This window comes from Ascidia mentula, chromosome 6 (assembly GCF_947561715.1).
Source record: "Ascidia mentula chromosome 6, kaAscMent1.1, whole genome shotgun sequence".
NCBI lineage: Eukaryota > Metazoa > Chordata > Ascidiacea > Phlebobranchia > Ascidiidae > Ascidia > Ascidia mentula.
Window position 1 is genome coordinate 11,081,999 of NC_138571.1, and position 8,435 is coordinate 11,090,433.

The window sequence follows — 8,435 nt, forward strand, 5'->3', positions numbered from 1 at the left end:
TATGTAACTTACGTTGTTTCGTAACAGAGAAATTTTATTTGTCAAAGAACTCAATTCCAGGAAATAAGAAAGATGTAGCAGGCAAATCAGGCCCAGGGGTTCCCAACCATATTGCAACATACAGAAACAACTACAGGCCGTAATGTGTGGGCGTGCGCTTAACATTTGACATATTTTTACGCTGTGAACAAATCTTTCTGTTGCGGCAGCAGCGCAACTCTACAGGAAGGCCGTCTGTCTGCCACAGAAGATAAAATAAAAAAACACTCCATGGCTGTCTGTCTAAAACGCACAAATATCTTATTTTGTATTCGTGAGAAATGGTAACACTATTACGAGATTAACAGAAATCAAACAAACACACGTCACCTGCAATTGATAAAAAACAAGCTTAGGGGTGAATAAATACAGCAATACAGTATAGTAAAATGTTTACGAAAAAATAATAACGACCCGCAGCACGAACGCACGACGTCATTAAACAACATTAAAAGCAGTGGTAAAAGATGTTCTTCATCCATAAAACACAACACCAAACAAAATTGCCAGCAACTAATAACGAATTCGGGGAGAATCATTTGGATGTTTATTGAGGCTTGGGTGCGGAAAAACAATTTGAAATGGTCAGGCGCGTTCCTGCCAGTGGGTGCGCGTTTGCAAAATGGTGGCGCAGAGCCGTCTTGTCTTTGCTTCCTAAGTCTTCGAGAAACTTTCAACACAGGTTAAAAGTGGGCCAAGATAAAAGTAGAAATACGATTGCGACAACGGAAAGAGAGCTCTCTCTGACTAACAACAAGAGAATCTCGTTCCTAGCAACCACGATCGGAAGACATTGAATAACTGCGAGTATCTCCGTGAAATAATGTCAAATGCACACGTGGGAAAGGTAAAGAGATTTTTCCTGTCTCCAAGTAGGATAAGGAATCTCAGAGACAGGATGGAAGTCTCCTTTTTCTCTACTCTGTCAGCTTTGTACTATTTTAAATAAATATTAAGAAGCAGTTCTTTGTTGAGAACGTTGGTACCATTACATAATTTTCCCCACATGAAAAAATAAACTGTGCAGGAATCTCTGTGGAAAAATGTAGCTCAGTTAGGTTACGGTCAAGATATTAATTATTGGAAAAACAAAACCTTAGTTTTCCAGTTAGTCGATATTATGATAAGCGTAACCAAGTTGTAACAATTTAACAAGAAAGACGCCTGACTTGAAAACCCTTATGGCTTTGTCGGCGCCCGTGTTATTTATTTTGCATACTTATTCTTTCGTAAAGTAGGGTGACGTAAATTATTGTGGGGGCATTTCCATTTGCAGCTCCAACCAGCAAGAGTTGCAGAACAAAGACATCTCCAGTTTGAGGAGAATGTTTGAAGAATTGGAAGTATAAGACCTACAAGGGAAGAAGAAGCACTGTAAGTTGATTCGCAATAAAAATTCCGCTTTTTCGTCCAGACCAAATCACCTTATTTAAGATGAATTTCCGAAACTAAAAAGCAAAAGGTATACGAGTTAATCGCAGATATGCAGGAGCGTGGTGTAATTACCCATTCTGATTCGCCTTGGTCCAGTCCCATTGTACTGGTGCGCGAAAAGGATGGCGGTACGAGATTTTGCGTTGACTATTGCGCCCTGAACGATTGCACAAAAAGTGTAGCATTCCTCTTTCGCGAGTTGACGACAGCATTGATCAACTGTCGGGGTGTCGCTGCTTTTTGACACTTGATTTAAATTAAGGGTAACTCATCACTGGTGTAACGTGCTTTTTCTGCGGATCGGCGGCGCTACACGCTACACAGCAGTTTTTTGGCCTTTAGCCAAAACGCGTCCCACTTCTCCTAGGTAGCCGAGCCCGCGGAACACAACAGACACATGTATTCGATACAGGAACGACCGGCACAACAACGCGCCAAAAATGGAACGGTTTCAAACTGTTTTTAGTCCGATCAGTCAGCAGGCAAAATTTCCAAATTTCACACAGCTTATTCAAATAGAATCTTATTCAAATAGAATCCTTAGGTTCAAAAACACATTACCAAGCACTAACAACACCAGAAGCCTAACACGCGGTCTGCCCGCGCAGAGCTACTGCGCAGCCTTTGTTAAGTAAATGCCAAACATAGAAAGCATAACAAAAGCAGTAACGAAAAGAACGAAATTTTGGTTTGGAAATCTACAACTGGTTTACCTAAATGTTGATGTACTTGTTAAAGCCACATTTCCTCCACAAATACGCCTTCGCTGCAGTTAACTATTTCCTTGATGGTAAAAAAGCTGTGATGCTTCCCTTTTCAAATGCCAAATTGAAAATTTTCAAATTGAAAATTTTTGTTCAAAGGATAACACAATAATTGATATTTCTAAATCCCGCAAAAACATTCGCTATAAAAGTGCCTGATACAAGTCCCCCGTATATCTACACTCGCAGCATTTAGATTCAGATTGTTTTGCTAAATAAATATCAAATATTTCCGGTATTAGTTTACGCAGGTAAGGTATACATTGTTGGCAGTTATGTTACTGCATCATATATATTGGTATCTGAGTAAACTTAACAGTAAAAATCGAGATTGAAGTTACAAGCATGTATTCAGCGTCCTGGTACTGACTGAAGCACGAATCACATGGACGAAGTCTGTCGATGTTATCGGCTTTGCCACTTGAACGTTTGCTGCGGCACTCAAGTTTAGTTTGCACTCAGCATAACGTGGCGTAGGAATACTTCGAATTTGGTTAAAGATTGACGCGACCTTGTTTACAGGTCTTACGATCGCATGCAGTCGCCGAGTCAGTTGGTTTAACGACAAAGTAGTTGGTATCAAATAATATGCAGGTAGCTCAAGTCCAGATAGGATATCGCACAGTAATAATTTTTGTCAACAATTCAAATTTCAAGTATTTCACCATTTACGTAACATTTCGTTCACTACAAGAAATTGATATAGTTTTTGCAATGGTTTCGTCATTGTAGTATTGCACCAAGCTGTTCTCGATTAGTTTGTTGATCAATGCAGTTCCGAATCGTGTGACATTTCCACTTTAAAAATATAACTGATAAACTTATTTTCTTTCAACTTCTACCCTCACGCCTCCACAGTCCTATACTCGATCTTCAAGACACTCATGGTCTCCCTCTTTCTACCCCCAAGGAACTTCTTTCCCACACCCAGCAATTCTTCGAAACTCTCTATTCTGAACAACACCTTCCAGTACCCGACCCTTCTAATTTATTTGTTAAAACTCCTTTAAAAGTAATACCAGATCAAAACCTTACAACCTTATCGATCACACAGCACGAAGTAAGAAAACACTTTCCCTTTTTCCTTCTGTCAAACGGTCTCAGCATCGAGTTTTATTCGCTTTACTCGGACCTCATCGGGGCCAACCTCACCCAAGCTCTCAACTTTTCTTATTTTTACTCTTACAACCACAACATAACAAAAATTTTAACCGATGACATCTGACCGTGATCTATATGAAAAACGATCCCACTCTTAAATAATTATCGACCCAATTCTCTTTTAAATACTGATCTTAAAATTCTCCACAAACTTTTCAACCTAAGACTCAAACCCTTTATGCCCAAAAGTCTTTCTTCAAACCAATTCGCTGCCCCCGGCTCATCCACATCCAACGCAACTTCACTCTTACGCGATCTTCACCACCACGCATCCTCCATCAATTCGGACACTTTCTTCATTTCCCAAGATTACCAAAAAGCTTTCGATTCTGTTTCATTGTCATGGTTACTTCTCCAGTTAAATTATGGTTTAAAACTCAACCCCACCAATACCGAAGCGATTGCCATCCTTCGACCTCCCCTTGAAAACCATTAAATACCCCAATAGGCGCACCATCAGACATTACCGCGACGTGGCAATCACCTCTTTGCAATCCCGCACCAAATTTATCAGGAACCCGTTTTTACCTTTGACTCTAAATGCATTTTAATAAAAACTATACTTTTACCCCAAATTTCATACCTTGCTGAAACATACCCCTTACAACCCCAACAACAAAAACGGATCGACGGCATTGTGGTGAAGTTCGTCGTCGGCCCAAGTATTCCCACATGGCCAATTAACATCCTGGCAGCCCGTCGGGCCATGGCGGTTACAGCGTGGCAAACATTCCCGTCTACACTGACCGATCACTTCTCTATTCTATCAAACAATATTAAAATCACCGCCTTTTGGAATTCCCAACTACTCCGCAACCTAAAGGGTTAAACAAATGTAATTTTGGACTTTTCCTCAGTAAACTCTTCAACCTTCGTACTAGAAATTACCTTCCACACGCAACAACACCTTCTCCCCACTATCTATACATTCTCGACCTTCTTAAACATTTAAAACTTACCGAAACTGAACTCATGACCCCAAAACTCAAGCCCTCTATCACCGAATTATTGGCGAATCCACTGCATCCCATCCTTTCAACGATTGGTATTGTCCCGAACTACCTTAATAGTTTTAATTATCGCCTTACCCTCAAAATTCTCCCTTCAAAATGTCATTACACCTATCTCCCTGGATCAACAACTCCACTGATACCTTTGCAATTCCTCCTTCGAAACCTTGTCTCACCTCTTTAACAACTGTCGCTCCATTCAACCTCTTCTCACCCTAATTGGAAATATTTTTCGAACTTTAACCAACTCAAACTCTTCTCTATTTGATACACCTTTACACATCGCCCTTCTACAACTTCACAACACAACACCATACACAAAAACATTAGCAGCATTCCTTACAGATACAGACACACCTCACTTACAGACACTATTAGGAAAACACGGAACAGAATTAAACACGACATACAACCCATCAACGACATTTCCCGGGATTTGGTTTCATCCTTCAAAACCTTTGTACACTTTAAGGTAGCTATCCAACGAATCAGGGTCAACCTCTTTCTCGAGGAACTCTTTGCCGATGCTGTTAACGTCAAACGCAGACACCGCGCTTTAGCACCCCCTCCCCGGATGACACCTACGTAAACCTTTCTCCACGTTATTACCTGGTTGCGTTTTCGCCGTTCTTTTATATTGTATATATTACCTGATTCGCAACAAAAAGCTTGCAACTTTATGACTATCAACTTAAATTTATGATAATAGGCATGTAGTTACAAATACTGGCAATAAGCCAGAACTATCGACAATTCCTTGCCTTAGCGCCCAACTTTAGAGCATACTGTAAGAGTTATTTGACCACTTTTTGTCAATGATCGTCAACCCCATTTTGCGTACTGATACTTGGTGTCGTATTGTTTATTTTTCGTTATTGTCCGATATTCGTGGAGTCTTTTGGTTCCTCGAATAACATAATCACAGTGTATTTGACAAAAAGTGCTGGTTTAAAACCGATTTCTAGTAAATATGGCGGCCTTGGCTTTTCTTTACGACGCTTACGCCAGTGATTCTGATAGCAAATGTCAAATTTGATGGATCAATGTTTATATTTACATGGATTATCAACATAAAGCATGGAAACGATTGCATGCGATACAACGACATGATATACAAGGAATGATAAAACGGAATATGTTGTCAATATCTAACTTATACGTTGACGTAATTCTATGGAAGAAGTGGTATCCGAAATGCACAAAATGCAACAATACCATGATAATACCAAACATGTGTAGTTTCCGTTATTAAAGGATTTGTGGAATAAATTCGGTTTGGTATAATTGTTTTCCTGTTATTTACGATTTAAAGACTTTTCAAAACAGGTGAAAGTATTTACAATGACCTCTCCAACATTTATTCGCATTTCACTTTCATCTTGGAGCTCATAATTTTTCCATAACTGGATTTCCATTTCCACCAAGTCATAGTGTTGATACCAGTAGAAGTTCTCGACCACGGACCATTAAGGCGGGCATATCCACAAGCACGATGCCACCAACCTCCACCATCAGTCACAGCACAATTACCTACCGACCTCCTGCAATTACAATTAGAGGATTGTCAACAACTTTGTGTTACAACTTATTTAAAATCAGTTAAAAGTTGTGTTTAATTAAAACTTTAACGCAACCCCATGTTTCAGAGCAATTGATTTTTACAATTGTTGATTTAGGGTAGGCGGTTAACATTGTCAACGAAAATCAACTATTTAAGGAAATGCATTTTATCTTTTTTAGCACAACTCGATTTACTTCGTTAGTAAAACAGAAATATAATCAGACACGTTGTATTATTATTACTTACCTATCATTGTCTCTGTTGCGAGTTGTAAATCTCATCCCGTTATTAGTGTGCGACCCCACAGTGATGGAATCTCCTATATTCCCCGAATATCCGGATATAGTAATTCTGTAAGAACTTTCTTCGTCGCCAATGCTGAAAGTACTAAAAACAACAATGTAATAATGTTTGATTTTATGCAAAGTAATTCAAATAACTACGGATAATTTGTTGTTTTAAATCAATCCGCTTACATTGGTTTGTTGCCCATGGAAATGATTGTTGAAAATAAAACACTTTATGACGTAATAAACGACATGTGTCATACATTGTGTCGTGTTGTGTTGTGTGGGATAATTATTTGCCAACTAAGCAATAAACACAGAGTGGGATTAGAAGTTTTAAGAAGATAACAGAGATATTTTTCAACTTTAAGTTCACAAACGACTTGAGGTCCATTTTTTAGCAACCTGAAACCTGTTCCATTTAAATAAGATGCCAATCGAACATACGATGCTGACATTGCAAGATGCATTAGGAATATCTTACAGGAAAAGCAAAAGTTAGACGAGTTTTTGCCGAGACTATTCTGTAACCCGCATTTAACTATGTTGTTTGTGACCGAATTTCTACATGTGTCCGATCCTACGTCACTGGCAGGGGACGTGTGCCTCGGTGTAACGTTTCTTAAAGGCGATTACAAAGAGGCTTTACTGTAGCTGAAGAACAAACCGGATAATCTAACTTTCCAGTCAAGATGCAACGTTTTGGCAAAGGACAGTACTTGACACTCAAGATTTTACCACGAGTTGGACAACAACGACCGCATAAATTCATCTGGGCAACAGACTTTCCTGCAACACTGCGATTATCGCGTATGACAGTGGTTCTGAACCTTTTTTATCTCATTTCCCACTTTCAGTGAAAACGGAATCTTTATTTCCCACTTGTGTTTACATTGTTTAACTAAGAATTTATTTATGGTATTTTCGCTATATCTGTTATACTTTTTTAACTTTTTCTACCGCATGGCATTACCGATTACCAATAATTGTACAACACACAGTGAATACAGATCATTATATTTCTCTCTCGACTACTTTCTGTATTTCGGTGGCGACTAATTATTCTTGCATAGAGGCCCAACAATATCCAATCAACCACGTAACGGCCAGCAGCTAACCCAGGGGTGGGCAAAGAGAACACAGAGTGTTTACACTATACAACTTATACACTGGCAATCAAGTTGCGCCAGCGTCTTGCACGTCGCGATTACGGGACTTTGGTTGCCTCATTCAAAACATTGGGAGCCGAGCATGTTGGCCAGAAAATCGAAATTTCAAACACTGGATCATGCATGGGTGTTATGTGGAGAACATAATAATCTTTTTATACGATATATCGATGCGGGACACAGCACTAATACTCACTGGATTGCTGCCACCAATTGTCAAACTGTTTGGCCGTGGTTAATTTCGCTTGAACTGTCTTCCAGATGCCTACGCTTCAGAGGATTTGGAATCAAGGGAAAGAAAATTTTCTGCAGCCACATTCTCTAAACGCGAAAAGGTGGCGTACGATCAAATCCGAGCCCCACTGAGCTCGGTCCCGGCAATCCGCGATCTAGCGATTGCGCAAACCTCAAGAGCGGTGATGTGGGGTTGTTACGAGTTGATTACCATCCCTATGTGTGTGCGGTATCTTAACTTTTTGTTTTATAATTATTTCGAACCGAACAGATACATTGAAACACAGCAAGAATATTCTGTGTTGCTTCACACTTAAATCCCGATTTTGGGGAATCTGACGTAACAAGGGGGGTATTCCCTTTTATTTTTTGTTATAACGACCTGGCAGCATGGGGTAAATTATCGGTGGAATAATGACATTAAATTGAAAACGTTAAATACGTCATAGTCTTACCTATACTCGGCAAATCCTTCACTTCCGAAAAAATCCTGGAGGTCAATACCAAGGCGACATCTAGTGGACGCACTGGTGATTTGATGCAGTTTCTCCAAACCTGATAAAATTTGTTCGTTGTAAAAATATTGCTGAAAACACTGGAATTTAAATTGGATTAACTGATACTATTATATTGAATCTAGGATTGTTAGCGTGCTTGAAACGTTTTGCTTTGTAGGCCTGCATATTAACTGGGTGTGCAGTACTTATCACAAACCGTTCGGTAAATGAGTACATGCATTCAACCTAAAACAAACAATTATGCAAAGTTTTGTGACA